General features: G+C 44.9%; 1 protein-coding gene across 4 annotated transcripts in view; it reads right to left on the bottom strand.

The window, feature by feature from the left end:
• Tbl1xr1 (TBL1X/Y related 1) overlaps positions 1-22520 on the bottom strand; it is a 124565-nt gene extending 102045 nt beyond the window's left edge. For 2 of the 4 annotated variants that reach the window (XM_075950871.1, XM_075950874.1), the window contains exon 1: positions 21901-22233. The gene's annotated coding sequence lies outside the window, so the exon portion shown is untranslated. Of the gene's footprint in view, positions 1-21900; positions 22234-22382 lie in introns of those variants that run through there. The other 2 variants (XM_075950872.1, XM_075950870.1) reach the window with 2 other exon arrangements.
• Between the last annotated feature and the right edge of the window lie 466 nt (positions 22521-22986).

Here is a 22986-nt window from a genome sequence, read left to right as displayed (position 1 = left end):
CTTCTTAAAATAACCAACTGTCTGACTCAGCACTAGGTTCAATATAATCATCTCAAACTAGGGGATTTTCAAATGGATGCTGCACGACTCAGAAAAGGCAAGACAGAATCCCTAACTGCGACCAAAGTTTCTGTTTTAAGCTAATGTGATTTTGGACAAACAAGCTTTAAAGAGACTATCACATATCATAATGAGCTAACTTAATTTCTGTGATCAAAAAATTTAAAAAAAAACTTTAAATTATGCAAGTTCCATCCTCAATTAAGAATCTGAACACCATGGCCAATGAGACGGCCATGAGATCTTTATCCACCCGTGATAAAAAAAGATCTCAGACTTCCACAAATACAGTGGGATGCAGATCCCTTAATGAGTACGTAAGTACACACACTAAAAATATAATCCCTTATAACAACGAACCCTGGGCACTGGAGATGTGGCTCAATAGTTAAGCGCTTTTCCGAGGGACCTGGGTTCGATTCTCAGCACCCATGTAGCAACTCACAACCATGTGTAACTCATCTCAGAGGATGGGACATCCCTCTCCTGGCCTCTGAGGGTACCAGACAAACACTTGGTGCACTGACACAGATGCAGACAAAACATCCATACATATTAAATAAATAACAGTGACCACACATTCATCACAGCAATGAAGCAGATCAATACCTAAATGTGAAACAGAGAACTATTTAAATTTCTCAGAGTGATGTGACAGGACACATAAAGGAGACAGCTGACAAGCTGGATTTCATCAAATTTACATTTTCTGTTCTGTAAAAAAAACAATGTCTGCAGAATGAGAAGAGGCCAAAAACACAGAGAAATGTTTGCAAAACATATCTGATAAAAGATTGTTAACCATCTATATAAAAAAACATATTTTTTTCCTGGTAGCTGTGGTTCCAAAAACAGGGTCTTGCATATAGCAAGAACTACTAAAACTCATCAGTAAGAAAACAGCTGGGTCTGGGAAAATGGCTCAGTCATCAAGGTGCTTGTGGTACTAAGCATAAGATAAGGGCTTAATCTTGGACTCCCAATACCCAGTGTACAAGCTAGGTACAGTGACACATGTTTGTAACCTCGGACTGGAGTGAGACTGCTGCTCAGCCAGGCTCGCTTCGTCAGTGAGTTCCAGGTTCAGTGAGATGCTCTGCCTCAAAAAGTGAGGAAGGTATGTGACATCTGCTCTCTACACTGACATGGATACACATGTGCACACACAAAATAAATAAATGTAAAAGAAAGTACAAAAATGAAAATTAAAAAGTCACATGTACTAACCAGGAAAATAAAAATTAAAATGCAGGACAGCCAAAATCGAGACACAGACACCACCAAACATGGGAGGATCCTGTGGACAAGACACTCCTGCTGCTGCTAGGAACACAACAGAGACACACATCCCAACAATTGTGCTACTTGGTGTCTGAGTAACTCACATGCACACAGACCCACATGTGGATGTTTCTGCCAGTTGTATTCATAACTAGCCAAATTTAGAGCTAACCAAGATATCTACAAGATCAACAGAGGAAGCCAGATTCAGGCAGACAATCCTGTGCTCTTCACTAGAAAGCAGTAAGAGAAGACAGGAAGGAAATCTGAAATTACTCTAATAAATGACTGTGAAGAGGCCACATACTGTATGAATCATCATATCTGTATTCATAGCCTGAAAAAGGCCAAACAATGAAAACTTGACAAAGATCATGGATTGGGTTGGGGCGATCGGGAGAGGGTAGGGGATACTTTGCACAATATTGTATGTAGAGTGAGCAGCAGCTTGATATGGAATCTGGGTGATACTGGCCAGTCTAAACTACAAATATTCTGGTAAAGAATTCAGTCATTGGAGACAAAAACCAAACAGGGACTCCTCTGTTCCTTCCTTTCAACTTTAATGTGAACCTAAAACAGACCTAAATAAACAAATTCTTTAAAAAAAAAATTGTTACAGAGCAAAATCTCATAATCCCTTGAGTTTCAGGAAGAAATTAACAACTTCCAGTGCTTTTCTAAATCTGATAAGAAATAGAAATATATAAATATGATGGCAGTCTGGCATATTATAAACCAAATGTTTCTCACAGATAAATAAGTCAGCAATCATTTGTCAGTCTGTCTTTGTCTTTTTTTCAGGTCTCATATATAGTGGGCAGTTGTTCTGTCTGAGTATGGTATTCCCCCATCCCATTCATTAATCCTCTTTTTTAAATTAAAATTTTAAAATTAGATGCATTCATAATATCAAGCAAACAGCTGGAATACTTTTGTTTTTGTTTTTTGCAGAATGGTATTCAGTTAGAGGGCAATTCTTACACAGCAGGTGCATCAGAGACAACTAAGACCTAAAATCTAATCCATGTGTAACTAGTTTGCTCTATGCATCAGCAAAAAAAAAAGTCTTAATTTCCATGAGAATCACAGCCCAATCTTGTGTCATGCCAGGTTACTGGCTATAGACAAGGTTATCTAAGACACACTTAGTAGTGTGCTAACTACACCAAAACAAGACATCATATTGGTTTAAAAACCAACTTTGCCACCTTACATTTCAATGTTTCTCCCTTTTTGAGGCATGAGTGGTACAAAGGGGTGGTAAATACTTTACAGCCAAGAGAGAAACTGTGCTAGAGCCTATTTCCTCTTCGTCCTCCTCCTCTTCCTCCTCATCTCTCACCACGAATTCCTTACATCTGCAGAGTATTCTCCTCCAACTTACTTGCCCTTTAGACAACACTCAAAAAATAACTAGGAGACATCTGGGCCCTGGGGTCCTTCTCATCCACCTTCCCCTTCAGGAAGCAAGATGGGAGTTTTCAGTTCTCTTTCCTTACAAGCCTTGTCCACACACACCACAGCTTCCAGTTCTCCTCTGTGGCAGGTATGGTCGGTCCTCCCCTCGGGCATTCTCTTGACTCTGAGAGTCACATGGCACCCAGTGCTGTGGCTCGTGTTCCATGGGTTTGCAGAGAACACATATGTGGGGGAGGGAAGCAGGGAAGAAGTAGGATAGAGAGGAGAGAGGAAAAAAAAATAGCTGTATTTTAATTAAATTAAAAAGAACACATGGCAGCCCTTTTGCTTCTGATAAGGATCTATCTCCTTTGTTTTCCCTCAATGAGGCACAGAGCCCATGAATCCCTTTCTATAAGATATAAACATAACTATTCACATGACTCACAAAATTCTAAGAATATGCTTCAAATAAAAATTAAAAGAAATTAAATAATTTTCTAAATGTTCCAAAACACAGCTCAGTAAATGATCAGTTTCCCTAACTCCTGGCATCCCTGCACACAGGCACCCACCATGCCCTTTAATACAGTATCAATGCACTTTTTAAGAGGACCTAAACATATAAAATAAAATTCCAACTACTTGAGAATGTATCTATTAAATCTAAAACTTCTATTATTTTATTTAGAATTTAAATATTCATGCAATAGTAATTTTTTGTTACTTTGGTGCCTGCAGTAGACAAGAGCTGAGTAACGTTCAGCAATGTCGCATCCGGCAATGCGGCTGCTTGGCCCACCCTGACAAGCAAGCCACTCAAAGCAAACAATAGGCTTTTCTATTCTATTTCCAATCTACAGAATTTATCATTTATTATTTGAGGATTCCTTAATTCCTAAAATCTGACTACATGTTTATATATACATTATAGGCATCCTATCAAAACGAAAACCCCATTTCAGTTGATTAGGAGTTACTACATTTTGTTAGTTTCTTGGATAAAACTGTTTATTAATACTAAATAGAGATTTCACCACTTCATATGCTCATATCAGTAAGGACCAAAACTGTGAATATTAGCCTCTTTAAAGATTTTAAATCTAAAATCTATACCTTACATAACTTTTAGAAGAAAAATTATAATGACTTTGTATTCACACACAAAAAAAGAAATCCAGATCTCTTACAATTACTTGTATTTTGCAAAAATATGAATTATATTTAGATTCCGAATAAGACAAACCATTAAATCATGTTTCAGTTACTGTAACGGGCAATGGAGAAGAAAAGATTAGGAGTAAAACTAGGGGATCGAAAGATGGCTCGGAGGGTAAAGCGCCACACAAATGAAGAAGGAATACAGGTCACTGGAGCGCTCAGAAGGCAGAGAGGGGCTCCCAGAGCCAGGTAGCTAACTAGAATAGCTCATCAGCGAGAGTTCCTGCCTCAGTGAATAAACACACATGACTGAAGACACCTTGGACCATCACACACACGTGTGTGTGTGTGTGTGTGTGTGTGTGTGTGTGTGTGTGTGTGTGTACTCCATTCACAGGAAACAAAAAATTAAAAATTCTTTATAAAAAATGTTATATAGCCCTAAGTTTCACAAGCTGTCAGTATTGGCTTAAAATATTAGTTTCATTTAACTTTGTTTCCTGCATTAGAATAACTGTCTTCATCATTCCAATAAAGAGACTTAGGTATTTGGAGAAACAGCTGAACTAGTGGCTGTGGAATAGGAAACACAAGAGGAGCCTGGGATGCTGCTGTATCAGAAAGTGCTCTAAGAAAACCAAAACTACGACGCCAACAGCGGCAGCAGGTGGCACACATCATCAATCCCAGCACTCAGGAGGAGAGGTAGGTGCATCTCTGTGAGTTTCAGGACAGCCTGGTCTATATCTAAGCTCCAGGACAGACAAGATCTACACAGTGAAGAGACCCTCCCTATCCCCCCCAAAAAAACAGGAGCCCTAAGAACAGGCTAACACTGGGACAACTCCGGGGAATAAGCGCAACAATAGTATTAAATTACAGCCCAAAGAACAAAGTAATCTACACAGGACCACAGGCATGACTGAGTGGGTGACATACTAAAACATACATAAATAAATAAAAACAATCTCTTATAAAGGAAACAACATCCAACTATTGCATTAAGAAATGAAGTGCAAACCACCATGAGCACTGCCCAGAAAGGACCTGCTGACAGGTGCTGGAGCTATGGAGAGCAAAGGCCATCATCTATATCTCCCCCAAGACATTTATGTTCTTTCTTTAAGTTGGAGGCTGACTGAAGGCTCTCCCATGAACTAAGCCACCATAGTGGAACACACACAAAAATCCTTTCCTAGCGACAACACCTGGACATGGGGCCAGAATCAAGTGATCAGTCTTAGCATCATCTCAAGACATCCAAAGAGACCTCACACCCTCAATGAGACAAAATGCGACAGGCACATTTGAGACCTCCCCCAAGTACCCACAGCCTCCATCCAATCAAAGAAAATGCAGAAAATGAATGCTTTTCACAACTGTCAAGACGGTGAAAACAAAGAGGGAGAAATCCCACAAGAGGAGGAGTCTAAGGAGACAGAAGATAACAGCACAGGATCCTGGAGCATCAGGCAGACACCAGGGGGTGAAACAGGAAATGCAAGTAACAGCTAAGGAAGGGGGATTAAATGTACAAGGATAAGTTACCCTACCTCTACAACTGTTCTTTTTTGTTGTTGTTGTTAGGAATGTATTTTTTTTTTTAGTTTTTATTGAGCTATACATTTCTCTGCTCCCCTCTCCTTCTACCCTCTTCTATCCCTTCTACCATGCTCCCAATATACTCAGGAGATCTTGTCTTTTTCTACTTCCCATGTAGATTAGAGCTCAATATGATGTTTTCTAGATCCATCCATTTACCTGCAAATTTCAAGATGTCGTTATTTTCTTCCATTGAGTAGTACCCCATTGTGAAAATGTACCACATTCTCCTTATCCAGTCTTAGGTCCAGGGGCATTTGGGTTATTTCTAGGTCCCGGCTATGACAAACAATGCTTTGCTACAACTGTTCTTACTCCAAACCTAAAACTCTCACAAAATAAAATAAATTCACAATACCAAACTTGCAGGACAAAGGTACATAATTATAATAAAGTATAAAAGATTATCTGTGGAAAAAAAATAAGATCTGTAGCGCTGAGGCAGAGCATCTGCCTCATGGGCACACTCCAAAGAGAAAAACAAACTTTTAAACTAGGTATGGTAGCAGCCTGTAATCCTAGCACTTGGGAGGTGAAGGTAGAAAGACCACTAAAGTCATCCTCAAAGGCATCCTCAGCTACACATCAATCAAGTTCAAGGCCATCATGAAACACACCGTCTTAAAAAAAAATAAAAAACTCTTTTAAAATGACTAACCTAGACTTCAGTAACAATAAGCAGTCTAGAATCATTTCCTAGCTCTCTAAGGCTAATGTCAAATTAATGCTGTTTACGGACCCTTAGTTAAGGCATTTGAATGCAAGGAGTTCTCACTGTCCAGCACTCTCAATCTTTCTTTTCCTGCTCCTCAAAAATGGAAGCGCAATGCAAGCCAGAAAGCACAGTCAACAATGAGTTCTTTCTCCACCACTTTCTGAATTCCCCATTGCTTATAATTGTTTACAATTTCATAAATGTATATACTATATTCCAACTACTCTAACCCTGAGCTACCTGTCCCCACTAGCTTCTTCCCTACAGTGCCTTTCCCACATTCTTGTCTTGTTTTATTTTGTGACCCACTGAGTTTAATGAGAGGCTTGGATGCAGAAGTACCCGATGGAGGCTGGTAGGTTCCCAATGCATTCTACACACATGGGAACACAGGTCACATGACAGTCAGGATGTGTCCTCATTCACACCTACCACTCACTGTACCAAATCAACTTCCTTACTCTGCACAATCAGTGTCCCTTCCCTACCTCATACTATACACAAAGCTGAAACCACGTGCCTCCTGCTCCTTCCTCCTTCCCCTCACAAACTTGTGCTAGACATAAACTAAACCATGTGCCAGAAAAGACCAAGCTGGCACATTTATGCCAATGCCCTCTTTTCCTCCTCATTACTCCTCACACATCACTCACACTTGGTGACTACAGAATACTTTAGCACGTGCAGACCACCAATTAGAAGGCCAGCTCCTGAAACTTTCAGTATTTAAAAGATTACACACCTACAATAAAGTGATTTTTCTTTAAAAAATTACAATTGCAGAAAATTTTCTCAAATTATATAATATATTCTAAACATTATACACAGAGCAAGGTAAAACCTTAATGCTAAAAAACTGGTTAGGGGGAGGTGATTAAAAAAAAACTGGTTTGATTTTCAAAACCATTCTGCCAACATGCATTAGAGGGAAAAAAAAATCATTCTCAACCATGAATTTGTCTGGTTAGTATGTCTTTTAGTAGTCTCTACAGTTTAAGAGGATATGACTAATGTCTCTAAACTCCTCATGATATTAACTAGAACAAGTTTCTTTTCAGCTAGCTATGTATTTTTTTTTGGCTAATTCTAACTAATGTGTCCAAGAAATACATTAGTACTGCACATCATCCATGTAATCATCAACATGCTTAGTCATATATGTAATTAAAGGGCTGAGCATAATGAGATGGAGAGACAGCTCACAGTCCAGGGTGTTAAAAATGAAGCAAATGGGATTGGAAAGAGGCGGCTAGATGCGGTGGCTCGGGGAAAGAGATCACCTCAAGTCTGAGGTGAGGTACAGGTCACTATGGACTACAAAGTGAAACCCCAACTGAAAAACACAAAAGAACAACCAACCAGCAAGTGGTGGAGCACACCTTTAAATCCTACCGCTCGGAAGCAGAGGCAGGCAGATCTCTGAGTTTGAGGCCACTCTTGTCAACAGAGTGAGTTCCAGGACAGCCAAAGCTGCAAAGGAAAACCGTCTCTAAAAAGTAACAAAAATAAAAATTTTTAAAAAAAAAGGGGAAAGAAAATCTAAGTCTGGTGCTCAGCACCCATGTCAGGTGGCTTAACTCCTCCAGAAGAGGCTCCAAGGCCTTTTGTCTCCAAATGAACACATGCACTCACATAGGGAAACCCACACACAAAAATAAATACATACACACACATAGTACAAAATAGAATAAATCAGATTTACTTACTCAGAAATTACAATGTCACCACTATTTGTAAAAAGAGCTCACTGCCCACCCCTAGGTGCCTTCATTAGCACTATATCCCTATGGTGGAGCTCATTCCGAGGCAATCCCTGTCAGCACCACATGGCTGACACAGGCTGAAGAAAATTACAACTACTATCAAAAATTTTACAAAAACTTATCCAAAAAATTACAACTAGTCCCTTGGCTTGCATTTTAGAAACAGGTTCATTTGAAAACGCTGGTGGCAGGGGTCAAGAGTCACGTGCCATTTGCAGGGATTTTGCAGTAAAGTAAAAAGTCATATTCAAATAAGTACTGCCACGCTTCCCAGTGTGCGAAGGGCCAGGAAGCACAGAAGGAGGAAAAGCAGCAAGGCTGCTTTAGTTCAGACATTCTTGGTGCTCAGACAGGCCTGGTTTGACATGTGACGCCCAGCTGGTCCAGTGTTCCTCCCACAGGGGAGTGATGCAGCAAGACTTCTGGATTCCACATCCCAATGAATGAGGCTTCTTTTTGAATCAAACCAAAAGCTTGTTTTGGGTCTCTACAGCACAACTCCTCTGAGTTCTTTCTGACTCAGAGCTAGCCGTCACCACAGCACAGGTAAACGTAGCTAAGAGTAAAGGACAAAATCTCCTCAGCTCACATCACTCTAACTGGTGCTATCTAGCCTACCCTTCCTATTACTGAGGAAAATGAAACGTACCTTATTAAATTCTAATATCTTGACACAAATATTTTGGTATCAGTTCATCAACTATCCCTACTAAACGAAACACTTACAGGTCCTGTTCCAGGTACTGGGAAGAGTCACAAGGAAGACAGAACCCATCTCTATTCTCAGGAGGTTTAAATTATGCAGAAAGGGGGTGGAGAAACCAACGGAGGAAGGATTCTGAGGTAAAATGGTAATGCAGAAACGAGTGATATAAAATGTCACATGGATGAGCCACGCGTGTACATACCAATCTCATGGCACAGCAAGGATGAAGAACCAAGAGGTCACGATGAGGAGAAAGCAAGCATGCCCTTGGGTATAAACTGCAGGGCTGGCCAAGCAGTACCACCAGAAGGGAAGGCACTGTGAAGTAAGATATACTCAGGGAGAGGAAGGTGTACTCACTAAATAATAACTGTCCCCACTTTGGTTTAATTTATTAACATTGTGTTTTTTGTTTCGAGCCATAGTTTAATGTGGCCCAGGCTGACTTGAATTTGCTCTGTAGCCAAGACTAGCCTTCTGCTTCCACCTCCAAAGTATTAGGATTACAGGTGTGGACCACCACTTTCAGCCTTTTTGTTTGTTGGCTCGCTTTTGGGAACTAAATTTCACTACACAGCCCCAGCTACCCAGGACTCACTATGTAGAGCAGGCTATCCAGGCTAGCTACTAGTTGCTTTCCTGCTGCTGCCTGCCTTGGTGAGATTACAGATGCCGTCCTTTGAGGAAACAGAAAGGGAAGGAGACTGACCTCACTGGACAACTCCGCGGTGCCAGTAAATAGACATAAAGGTGGCTTCTGCCATAAATTACAAAAACAATACAGATTAGTGGAAAACTTCAATTTATGCAAAGTCCAAGGCTGAAGACAACAGAGGCTTTGCTTTATAAGGGAAAAACAGGACATCCAAAATCCATACAAACTTTATAACAAAAATTACCAAAATCAGCAATCCAAATTAAAACATTAATAAAAATTATAGTGGCTAATTTCTCATGAGAAAAATATTCAACTTCAGGTAGAAAAACAAATACCTAAAAGAATTAAAGAATATTTGCTGCTAAATAAGACTTGAGCACAATACAACCCCAGGGCCACCAATGCAGTAAGACAACCTGGAGCCTGTGGGGTGATCTTAGCACTGGGAGGACTACAGTGTGGGACTTGCTCTCAAAAAAGAAATGGGGGCGGGGATAGACACTGAAAAGATGACCAGCCAAACTCCTCCAAAAGGAAAAACTCAGAAACCTCCAAGTTCAGGAGTAGGGAGGACGCAGGAGCCAGAGCAACAGGTCTCTGGCATGACTTCCTGTTTCCACACCCTAGACCACTCTTTCGAGCTTGTCCTCGATTGCCCACTCTACTTAAACCCATGAGAAATATGAAGTATTTTCCAAATAAAGAAAAGGAAATTGGTAAATTAAATTTTTCCCAACTGTTCTTTATTGCAAACTCACTCAGCAGCTTTCTTCACACTACCCAAAGCACAGTCATTAAGTTATACCATGGACACGCGCACTTTTGTTACACTATTCATTTGTGTATATATGTGGAATCACATACGCATGTGGGCACAAAAGTGCCACAGTGCACACCTGCAGGTCAGAGGACAATGCTGTGGAGTCATTTCTCTCACTGAACCCAGGTTTTGGTGGTAAGCACTAAGTCACGTCACTGGCCCACATCATGTTTGTCCAAAGATAATAAACTATTGTCCCAGGATGGAGGAGAGCACTTTTCAACTTGTAGAGATGATTTATTGCCTTTGTCAGACCAGTGTATCCATCCACAAGACTGTTGGAGTCATCCAGGAAAAACACACAAGAAAGTCAAAGGAGGCATCAAAGAGGACAGCCAGCTCTGCACAGGAGCAGATGGAATGGAGACAAAGACACCGACTGAGAAGTAATGAGCTCAAAAGCACATCTTTAAATAAACAAGCAGAGTCTAGCTACTAAGGCTCAAATTACCCACCTGAGGTGGACAGGAGACTACAGAAAGAAGGGCCTGCAGGACCAACCCCTCCTGATTGCCACACCAAACCACAGTGGAGCAAGAGACAGCACAGATTTCTCATTGCAATACCCATGATAATTTAAAATTTACTGGTGAGCTTTTTAATTCTTTGCAAATATCAATTACATATTATTTATGGTAATCACTTTAGTTCATCTGTAAACTAGAAGCCCTGTCTTCTCAAATGCAAATGCAGATCCAATGCTGAAATAATCAACAAGCTCCCTTCTGACAACAGAATTCCTGGAGGCTTAATTCTTATCGCGCCCCCTACTTTCCAGTATCCAAGGTTACAAGATTACCTGTCAATAGATAAGGATGTGGCCAGGTCACCACCTGGGAGTTACTTCTGTTTCTCCCAAAGCTGACCCTCTCTGACGCTAGCTGTTCATGATCATGAAGTGAATATGGAGCACTACCATCAGTGAACATCCAACAACAGACGTGAATATATGGAGCACTACCATCAGTGAACATCCTAAGATTAGCAACCTTCTTAAAACATCAGCGTTACCAAACTCAGTATAAAGCAACATATTTAGGGCACCACATCCTATAATCCAGAACTTGGGAAGGACTATCAAGTGTTCAAGGTCAGCTTCCGCCACAGGACAATATACAGGCCAACATGAGATCCTAGCTTTAAAAAAGTAAATAAATCAACAAAAAAAGGCCTACATCTTTGAAACACAACAAAACTCTGCATTATCCAATCTTATTCGAAAGTGAGCGATAAACAAAAATGAACAATCCCCAAATGCCTTCCTTCTACCAAAGGTCAGCAGGCTGGAGACATGGTTTGCTGAGGCCCAGAGTTCAACTTTCTGCATCGACATTAGGTGGCTCACAGCAACACGTGACTACAGCGCCACCATTCCCTGACCTCAAGAGGACACTCAGTACACAAACACATAATTTTTCAAAAACAAAAAATGTACTTCCTGAAGGCCAGGAGGCAGTCACTAGAGTAACTGAGGAATCCTCTTTGCCAAGCCCATACTAACCACTTTACCACGTACCCTCATTTCCGTCCTCATAACCAACAGATAAACAAATTACCGTCTATTTCCACTTCCAGAGTGGAAACCAACTGTAATTGTCACATGATCTCACAAAACCATCCACAGATAAATAGGGGTGACAGGAATCAAGCCAGGACTGCCTGGAGCCAGTTCTTCAAACAGTTGCATGCTCAAGAAAAAGCCTGCTGCCAGTTCAGACAGACCCTAGCCAGGCTCCAGTTACTGTAGGCGACGGCACTGCCTCAGGAAGGCTGACATCTCTTCACTGCATCAGACTTCAGCAGGAAAACAAGGCATTCAGCTTGCCCCAGCTGAAGCTGAAAATGAGGTACACAAATAACTGGAAAGCAAGAGCCTGCATCAGTAATCTAAACTGCCACAGATAAGTACAAGAGCCACAATTGTTAAGTGATCAACTGCAACCAGAACCAGAAAAGAATTTGATGTTTCCACTGAATCAATACAATTCCCATGTCACAGTACCATCCATGCAGAATCCACACAGCAATATAAATGCTACCAAATCAGAGGCTATCATCATCAACTCCCAGCCCAGGAGAACCTGCCTTCACCTGATTCCCAAACCCCTGACAAAATGTACCTTTGAAATAAGATTGCTTACGTGTTTCTGAACAACTAGAACTTTTTACTTTTTTTTCTTTCTTTTTTTTTTTTTTTTTTTTTTTTGGCTACTGTTGTTGTTTGTTTTTCAAGACAGGGTTTATCTGTCTAGCTTTGGAGCCTGTCCTGGAACTCGCTCTGTAAACCAGGCTGGCCTGAAACTCACAGAGACTAGCCTGCCTCTGCCTCCCGAGTGCTGGGATTAAAGGTGTGCGCCACCATTTCCAGATGAAACTTTTTATTTCAAATTATCAACTTTAAACAGGACTCAAAAATCATAGCTTCATCAATGGCCTGATGACCTAGCTAAAATAAATACCAAAATGTGGTATGGTAGTAGAGGCCTTTAATCTCAGCATCTATGAAGCAGAGACAACTCCATTTCTGTGCATTCAGGGCCAGCCTAGTCAACAAATTCCAGGCTAGCAAGAGCTGTAGATAGCAAGACTGACTCAAAAGCAAGAAAACAAAACAAAACAAAACCCAACAACAAAAAAATCCCAACGTTTGATCATATGACAACTTTGTTACCGAATCTGAGGGTAAATATAAAGTGCTATCAGAAATAATGGATCTAGATCTTTCAGAACAGGGGGAAGAAGGGAGAAAATAGCAGATCCATCTCCTCAAAAGGAAGCCTGTTTTGAGGTAAGGACTCACTGTACACTCCAGGAATGCCCTGAACTGGTAATCCTCCTGCCTAAGCCTCCTGAATTTGGGAACTGCAGGCATGAGGTGTCATGCCTACCTATTCCCTCCTCTAATTATCCAAATTAAAAGATTAAAACTTTTTTCTTCTTTTTAATTTCTGAAACAAAGTCTCACTGGCTTTGTAGAACTTAAGAGATCCACATGCCTCTGCCTCTCTCACCGGAATTAAAGGTGTGCCACCACACCCAGCATGTACAGTACCAAGCCTCAAGGTCTGAATCCTATCCCCAGGACCCAAGTGGAAGGAGAACTGATTGTCCCAAGTTGTCCCCTGACCTCCACACAATGTGCAGCATGGTATGTGTTCCACCCCCAGTAACTACATATATATTAGACAAAGTATAATTTTACAAAAGTCTGAGCTGGGCATGGTGATACATGCCTAAAATCCCAGTACTTAGGAGGCAGAAGAACCCAACACTTCAAGATCATCCTCAGCTATATAACACGACTGGCTGGGCTGACATAAGACTTTGTCTCAAAGCGTAAAAAATAAAATAAGTAACAGACTCGGAGCTGGCCAATGGCTGTCTGATGCCTAGAATCCACACTGTAGAAGGACCACACTGACAAGCTGTCCTCCAACCTCCAATCCCGCCCACACTCACCAGGATCACACAAAAGAAACAGAATAAACACTTAGTATTTTAACTGACTTCACATTTCAACACAGAATAAACTGAATTGAATGAGTGAGAAAAATCTTAGGTAGTAGATCATTACCTTGATATAAATTTACTGAAGCTAAATGTTTTTCCCTCTATAACCACAGGTTTTTGGTTTTGTTTTTTCGGTTTTCTTTGGGGGGTGGGGGGAGAGAATCATCTGTTGAGTTCAATCCCAGCACGGAGGAAACATAAAAAGGCTAGCAAGATACCTCATGGGCAAATAGGCACCTGCCACCAAGCCTGAACGCCGGAATACAACACCCAGAAGCACCAGGGCGGAAGGAGACAACTGACTCCACTGACTCCCAGGAAGTTGAACTCCACAGGGAAGCAATAACTGTGGGAGTGCACTCATCATAAATGTAAAAAATAATAATGGTTCTAATTAAAAATCAAAATAAACTTGTTGGCTTAGCACTAGATCCATGTTAAATTGCTGACACTGTTCAAGCAAACACACAGTAATAACAAAAGCACAAACCTCTGTAAACCTTCCCCGTCACTGATCACCTCTTCACAACACTCTACTTTCTAGACCACAAAGGAAAAATAAAACCACTAACACCCTTGACCCAGAGCTAATGTAGCAAGCGTGAGGCCCTGGGGTCCATCCCAGCGCTGCACAGATGGATCTGGAGCCCTGAGGTCCATCCCAGCACTGCACAGATGGATCTGGAGCCCTGGGGTCCATCCCAGCACTGCACAGATGGATCTGGAGCCCTGGGGTCCATCCCAGCACTGCACAGATGGAGCATCTGGAGCCCTGGGGTCCATCCCAGCACTGCACAGATGGATCTGGAGCCCTGGGGTCCATCCCAGCACTGCACAGATGGAGCATCTGGAGCCCTGGGGTCCATCCCAGCACTGCACAGATGGAGTAGCTGTTGCCCTGGGGTCCATCCCAGCACTGCACAGATGGATCTCGAGCCCTGGGGTCCATCCCAGCACTGCACAGATGGATCTGGAGCCCTGGGGTCCATCCCAGCACTGCACAGATGGACCTGGTGCCCTGGGATCCATCCCAGCACTGCACAGATGGACCTGGTGCCCTGGGGTCCATCCCAGCACTGCACAGATGGATCTCGAGCCCTGGGGTCCATCCCAGCACTGCACAGATGGATCTGGAGCCCTGGGGTCCATCCCAGCACTGCACAGATGGAGTAGCTGGTGCCCTGGGGTCCATCCCAGCACTGCACAGATGGAGCAGCTGGTGCCCTGGGGTCCATCCCAGCACTGCACAGATGGATCTGGAGCCCTGGGGTCCATCCCAGCACTGCACAGATGGATCTGGTGCCCTGGGGTCCATCCCAGCACTGCACAGATGGAGCAGCTGTTACCCTGGGGTCCATCCCAGCACTGCACAGATGGAGTAGCTGGAGCCCTGGGGTCCATCCCAGCACTGCACAGATGGAGTAGCTGTTGCCCTGGGGTCCATCCCAGCACTGCACAGATGGATCTCGAGCCCTGGGGTCCATCCCAGCACTGCACAGATGGATCTGGAGCCCTGGGGTCCATCCCAGCACTGCACAGATGGACCTGGTGCCCTGGGATCCATCCCAGCACTGCACAGATGGACCTGGTGCCCTGGGGTCCATCCCAGCACTGCACAGATGGATCTCGAGCCCTGGGGTCCATCCCAGCACTGCACAGATGGATCTGGAGCCCTGGGGTCCATCCCAGCACTGCACAGATGGAGTAGCTGGTGCCCTGGGGTCCATCCCAGCACTGCACAGATGGAGCAGCTGGTGCCCTGGGGTCCATCCCAGCACTGCACAGATGGATCTGGAGCCCTGGGGTCCATCCCAGCACTGCACAGATGGATCTGGTGCCCTGGGGTCCATCCCAGCACTGCACAGATGGAGCAGCTGTTACCCTGGGGTCCATCCCAGCACTGCACAGATGGAGTAGCTGGAGCCCTGGGGTCCATCCCAGCACTGCACAGATGGAGCTGGTGCATTGGGGTCCATCCCAGGGCTGCACAGATGGATCTGGTGCCTCCTGTAATTCCTGCACTCAAGATCATCCTCAACTAGACATCCAGACGGGGGTCATCCTGGGACTGCAGGGAACTCTGAGTCAAAAAAAAAAAAAAAAAAAGTCGAGCGTCTTTACTTAAAATACAGAGAAAGAGCCAGGCATGGTGTCACATTATTTGGGAAACAGACAGGAGAATCAGAGTTCAAAGTCAGTCTGGGTCACATGAGCCCCTGGGGCATATGTGGGAGGAGGGCAAGTCTGAACACCTAGAGCACAATTTCACGTAATTACTGGAGTCAGACCTGGTGGGTGAATCTGCAACCCAAGTAGCTAAGGCGAGGCTTGGAGGGTCAGGAGTTGAAGGTCAAACTGCACCAGAGACTTACCAAGTCTCTAAACCACAGGCGAAAATAAAAGACATACTCTATTAGGATGCTGAAACGATCATCTCTGATCATTTCACCAAGTTCTCCCTGGTTTTTAAATTCTGCCTCCTTTAGGAAACCCCGGAAGGCAAAGGCTTCACAGTGGAGAAAGACTAGACACCACACCTCAACTGGCTGGTGCCCATTCCGCCAATCCTCCTCCTGTATTTTTTTCCTTACCTGAGCATATGGGCTCCAGGCAGGCCTTGTGTTCACTCTGTGCTACAGTCTCTAAGCAGCAGTCAATTCATTTTGTTCAACTGAAAAATCATGCTGGAAAGCACACATCTTTGAACTCTAAACTAAACATTTTGAAAGGACATAACATCAAATTAGTTGCCTTAAGAGTCAATTACCCTGGTGGGTTGGCATAAAAACCTTCGGAGGGAGATGGCTAAGAGGATGTTCTTCTGGTAGGTTAAACCCACTCACACTGAATACACAGACCTACACTGAATGCTAATGTGTTAATGGCTCAAATCAAGCTCCAATGTTCATCAAAATGTTATAACCACAGAAAGGCCAAAATAACAATTTTATTTAGGTATACTACTGAGGAAAGCCTGAGCTAAAAGACCAGGAGAAAACTATTAGGTTCAGTGGAGTGTGGGAATGGCATTCAGGAAGCAGAGGCAGAATTGCTGCAAGCTCCTGGCCTCACTAGGCTGCATGACTAGTGAGACCCTTTCCAAAAACAAACAAAACCAGGAGGTGACAGCACACCCCAGTAATCCCAGCACTCACAGGCAATCGGCTGTCTGTGAGTTCAAGGCCAGCTTGGTCCACTGAGCAGCCAGGGATACACAGAGAAACCCTGCCTCTAGAGACCAAAAAAAAAAAAAAAAAAAAAATAGCCAGAAGGAACCATCTAGAAAGCAAAGTCCTTGGCACTGTTAAGGAACCCACAACTGGACTAGCACACTTTGAGCAGCAACACTGTAGAAGTGGAAAAAGTCTGAGACCAGTCTTAGTTACACTCAGTTCAAAGGAAGTCTGGACTACCTGAGATCCTGTCTCAACACACACCAATTCCAAAATCTTAAGCATCATACCTGGCAAACACACAACACAGCTTGAACATCCCTGGTCAGAAAACCCACAATCTGAAGTGCTGCAAAAATCCAAAACTTCAACCAGACCTCAGATAACAAAGACATCGACCAGCAAAAGTGTTAACACTAAATATGAAATCACTTTAGGCTATGATACAAGGTGCGCATGAAACAAACCTGACCTTCAGATTCAGACTAGGATCCTAGTAGCCCCAAGATTCCACGGTAAAATCTGAAGGAAAAATCCACAACACCTCTGTGTCCCAGATAAGGTTTCAGATAAGAAACAGTCAATGTGCACACCTGGATGAAGTGGAGACGGTAACACAATTCTAAACTGGAGTCTAGTATTCCAGTTCAAAGGACAAACCTACCCACTTTCACTAAGAATGGACCAAGTTTTTCTCCCTGGCCCACTCCAGCAACATTAAAATTGCAGCAACATCTCCATGTCTGAAATACTATTAGAAGCCCAAGTCAGAAAGCAGACTCTAGCCCATCAATGAACAGACAGGATGGGCACGGCTCATTTTAACACGGGCGCTCTATAAACAACCCATTCTCCATGATTCTCCAAAGAAGAGAGATCTTCCCCCTCAGAGGCAGAGCACCTCACAAAGGCACAACAGGGCCTATCCCCACAAACAAAGCAAAAGAGGGGAAGGGGATTGCCACAGGCATTAAATGCAGTGGACCCAGAGAAGAACATGTCAGGACTGCAAAAGAGACTTCTTGAAGTGTGGGGCTGAAACTTCAGAGAAAAAGCCAAAGGGAAGGAAAGGCACAAGCGGAACTACAGCACTAACAGACACAGCAGCTCCAGGATCTGGGGGCCAGCGAGGGGCCACCTGGAGGAGAGGGCATGGAAAGTGGAACTCGTGCAAGAGTCCTAAATGTCCGGCTGAATGAAGCCCATGAACTCAGTCTAGTTGGCAAGAGGCAACCATTTTGGATTATTTTTTTTTGGGGGGGGGGACTAAGTGATGAAAGCCAGTAGAAATGACACTGTCGATAGTTACATTAGGTACGAGAAATCTGTTCAGAAAACCAGGAACGTTAATTAATGCAAAGACCAAACCTAAAACTCCCACATTCATGGACTTCCTGTGAACTTGCTGCCAGAAGACAGGAGCCTCAGAGCCACACATACTGTCCCCAAGCCACTGCCCCTGCCCCTCACTACCTGAGCCTCTGTTCCTCAGTTAAATTTAGGGTACCAGCTGCTCAAATTGTCACAAGGACTTGTCAAAGCACCAGTCTTGTCCTGACAGACAGACATGTGACACACAGCACTAACGCTGCTGAGAGAGGTAAAAAGAAGAACGTATGGGAAGGAGACCTGAGCGAGTGTCCTAAGGAAGACTCACGACAGCTGAGACAGGGAGTGCGGACTCACACACGGTTAGGGCTTGAGGACAGACCACAAGTTCTGTCAGACATCAAAACTTAAAAACTTGAAAATGTTTCCAGTGAAACACAGATTTGAAGCCTAAGACCAGAAACTAAGACATGGGAAAGCCCACACCAAACAAGTCCTCGTGAGCAAGCCTCGAGCACAACGTTGAGAATAAATAAATTATGCTAAATTTATTTCAGGAATTCTGCCCACAGATTCAGGAAACAGACCTGCCGAGGGCTTTACATGCTATTATGCCCCATAACAGTAACACACACAAAACACCTACCTCATGACAAAAGGCCTGGCTTGACATTCAGGCGATGTTTGGCAAGTCAAACACTGCTCTCAACACCACACATACACCAACTGCACTGCCTCAACTATGATACAAGGGGGAATCTTAACTAACAGCACTAGTCTACCCTGAGGAAGGAGAACCAAAGGACCTTGCTCAGAGCGCTGCACGACATCACATGTAGGACCTTCTACACGTTTTCAGAAATGCACACTCCTGAGCACAGCTGGCCACACTCTTTTTTGCTTTCCATTCTTAACTTTCTGTTTCTGTCACAGTATTTGGAAAGGCTACCTTTACTAGTAGGAAAAACAGCAAGTGACAGGACACTCCATCTCAGCAGACAGCTGGAGGGCTCTGCATGTCGGCAGAGCTCCTGGACCATCCATCCACCACACCAACACCTAGACCATCCATCCATTCATCTACCACGCCAGCACCTGACAGAGATACCTCAGAGCTACAGTGCCAATTAGAAACACAAGCACTGTCAGGAAATCAGAAATCCAGGCTTGGCAAAGCCACAGGGAAATGTCATCTAGAAAGAGCACGGAGGAAGGGTCAGAAAGACTAGGTGGAGCACTTCTTCAAGGTCTACAAGAATTATCTTTTTTTTTTTTGATTGGAGAGACAGGGTTTCTCTGTAGCTTTGGTTCCTGTCCCGGAACTAGCTCTTGTAGACCAGGCTGGCCTCAAACTCACAAGAGATCTGCCTGCCTCTGCCTCCCAAGTGCTGGGATTAAAGGTGTGAGCCACCACCGCCAGGCAAGAATTATCTTCTGAGCACTTCTCCACCTCATCGAAAGCCAACACTACAGACTGACCACAAGCTGCACCTCACACCTCCTGGAGGCTCAGGGCCCCTTTCCTCTGGCTCTCAGGCGAAGGTCAATTACTGTACTGTTATGACACCAGAGGCAGTAAGCAGTGAAACCCCTGAGTATCAGCTCACTACAGTTTTGCTGGCCGTCTGGCGCGCAAAGTGAATGGTTCCCAGCTACACAGGCACGGGGGAAGGAAGAGCTGAGAACAAAGTATAAACGCCTGCTGCTCACTGCCTTCACCTTCCAACTTTAGGAATGTACACTGTAAATGTTATTTCTGAAAAGGAGGAAATTTTTACTTTACCAGAAAAAAAAAAACAGTCCTAACCAGTGGCAGTGTTTCTGCCATCATGTCTCCCCTGAGTTCCAATTTCTCTGTTCGTTTTTCCGTAAGTAACAAATCTTACAAATGTTTCAACTAACTCCATCTAAAGGGCTCAGTGACTCTCCGCACTATGGGTAGACTCATTTGTCCACTCTGAGCGCACTGAGTTAGACTTCACCACACATGAACTAGCACACTCACTCAACAGGCCAAAGGCTCCAAAGGTCCATTTGGCACACCCCTTTTTATCAGAAGCCCCATATTTATAAAGCAGTGGTTACCCTTCCTGCTCACTGACTTGAATGCTTCCCAGTGCACAAGAAGTATTTATTTCTTGTTTTCTTGGCAGACAGGTATTAAAATAACCAATCTTATAAAACCTTCATTAGATTGATTCCAAATACCAAAGGGGTCTTGGGCACATGTAAAAAGTTTAAGTGTTTAACGGTTCTTCAACAAAAGTCAAGACAAAATTTAATCTCAAGGCTGTATGTAGCTCAGGGGTAGAGCACTTGCCTAGCTTGAGTAAACCCTAGCATCAATTCCCAATACTGTGCAAGAAACACATCCAAATTGAGAAACTACTCAGTTTAGCACCAGTGTCTCCTATGTAAACAACAAGTACAGGTTAGGCATGTGCTTCAAACATAGGGCGAAGGTCCAAGAATTCTGAAGTAACTAACAAATCAATTAAGTGGCTTAACTTTTGACACACACTGTTTCCTTCCCCCACAGCTTAGTGTTTGTCCTAAATACTAGAGATCTGACTCTACTTAAACTACAGCAAAGAGGGAAAGTGATTTGAGTGTTTAAGGGTTGTGATTACAGACTTCATGCCTTGCAGGCCACCAAAACTAAGAGAAAATCCCAACGCAGCAGAAAAGCCTCAACTTAGAAGCTAACTGCACACAGGGCCTGCCTACCTCCTTTTAGACACGTTTTTTGTCTGGTCACCCCTCCCCCATAGGTAAATGCCAACTGTTTCTAGAACTCTTAATGATAATTTGGGAAGCTTGCCATTAACTCCCACGACACAATCCAACTGATACACAATGTTTCTTTGCAGACAAAGATGCCCTACTTCCCCAGACTATAAACTTATTAAGGTGGTGAGAACGCACAGTTCCAGGAAGTGAGGATTACTGAAGTACTCCAATAAGCATGGCTCTTATTTAACAAAAATGAACATGAATTACATAGGGAAACCCCAAACTCACTACCTCCAATGGGCCACCAAGATGCTTACTGCAAGTCATTTTAGTTAAATCAGTAATGATAGGGCCTAGTACTATCCCAAGAGACTTGGGGAGAGGAGGAAAAAGACATTACTTTACATTGGTGGGGCATTTAGTCTCAAGATTCAAACTAAAACTAACACATCATTTCACCCACCATATTTTATTAACATGTTTAGACCAGCCAAAGGTTCCTATATGGGAAACAAGAAAGTCAACAGTAAACTTGCCTAATTAACTGTAAATGACATAGGTAGGAAAATCCTTCACCCTGGGTCCTATGGCGTGCAAGGTCTTAAGAAAACTCCAGACTGAGGAAATGTCATGTTTAGCGACGTTCCAACACTTCTGTGTGATCACCAAATTATTTTCAGTGTTTGGTAACCCAACAAAAAGAGCGTTTCTTAAAAGCCACTCAACTCACATTACACGGAATAGACCATTTTCACAACTTAAATTTAATCCAAATTGAGAACTTCCAAAATTACCTAACACTCTTAATACATGCATGGCTCGCCTCGAGTTGCCTTTCAACATGGAATATTACACTTAAATGAAAGTCAGCCCCTGTTCCAAAAAAAAAGACATCGGTTGCAAAGAGGAAGTCACCCAGCAAACACTCACAACCTGGCCTCTACACTGTCAGAAGACAATGTGACTTGTGTGCCACCCCGAAACTTACCAGGAAGCTGACAATAAGTTTGCCAACTGTATACACTTCTGACCCAACTTTACCGAGGCTGTGGCCAGGGCCTCCTTCTGGAGAGGCCACAGACACAAGGTGCCCACACGCTCGTCCCGAGCGAGCGAGGCCGGGCCGCGCCCCTCCCCCGCCTGCGCCCCAACAGCCGCCCGCAGTCCCCGCCGCCACCCGGGGTCTCCGCGCGGCGCGGCCGGGAGGGGAGCGCGACCGGGTGACTGCAGCCCGCGCGCCCGAGCGCGGACGGGCGCCCATCCCGAGCCCAGCCCGCTCCCCCGCTACGCGAGTCTCGGGCGGCTGCGGCCCCGCACCCAGCCTGCGCCCCCACGCCCGCTCGCCGGGGCCGAGCGCCTCCCGCAGCCGGCCACCCCGACCCGGGAGGGGGGGCAGCACGTGAGCGCGGCCGCCCCTCCCCCGCGCCCAGGCCAAGTTCGCAGCGCCCGCCGCCCCGGGCCCGCGCTCACCTGCTTGGAGACGCTGTCCCCTCCCGGACGTGCGGCGCTCCCCTCCTGGCCGCCGTCGGCACCCCGAGGCGCCCTGGGGTGCGGGCGCTGACAGCCGGGCGGCGGGTCGGGCGGGGGAGGGGCGCGGGGGCAGGGCGCAGCACCGAGGCAGGAGGGGAGCTGTTACTAAGGGAGAGAGCCAAGCGCGCGAGCGGCCAACGGCTCCGGCTCGGCACCGGGGAGCGCGGGGACCAGCCAGGCACAAATGAGCTCCGGGCCCGCGGCGGCGGCGGCGGCGGCGGCCGCGCAGCAAAACAAACCCGAGCGGCCTGCGCCGGGCGCGCGGGGAGGGCGGAGGGAGCGAGGAGGGGGAGGGGACGGGGAGGGGGAGGGGAGGAGGACCCGCGGAGGGGGAGGGGACGGGCACAGGTGGGGGAGGGGAGGAAGTGTGGAGACCCCCGGGAGGGGGCAGGGAGCCTGGAGGAGGCTGGGAGGGGGAGGGGAGCCTGGAGGAGGCTGGGAGGGGGAGGGGAGCCTGGAGGAGGGGTGGGGAAAGAGAACGTGGAGGGGGGAAGGGAGCCTGGAGGAGGAGAGGCGTGGGGGCAGGGAGCCGGAGCCTCGGAGG

The sequence above is a fragment of the Microtus pennsylvanicus genome, chromosome 16 (assembly GCF_037038515.1).
Source record: "Microtus pennsylvanicus isolate mMicPen1 chromosome 16, mMicPen1.hap1, whole genome shotgun sequence".
NCBI classification, from domain to species: domain Eukaryota; kingdom Metazoa; phylum Chordata; class Mammalia; order Rodentia; family Cricetidae; genus Microtus; species Microtus pennsylvanicus.
Note: the sequence above shows the minus strand (reverse complement) of the source record. Positions and strands in the feature narration are given on the sequence as shown.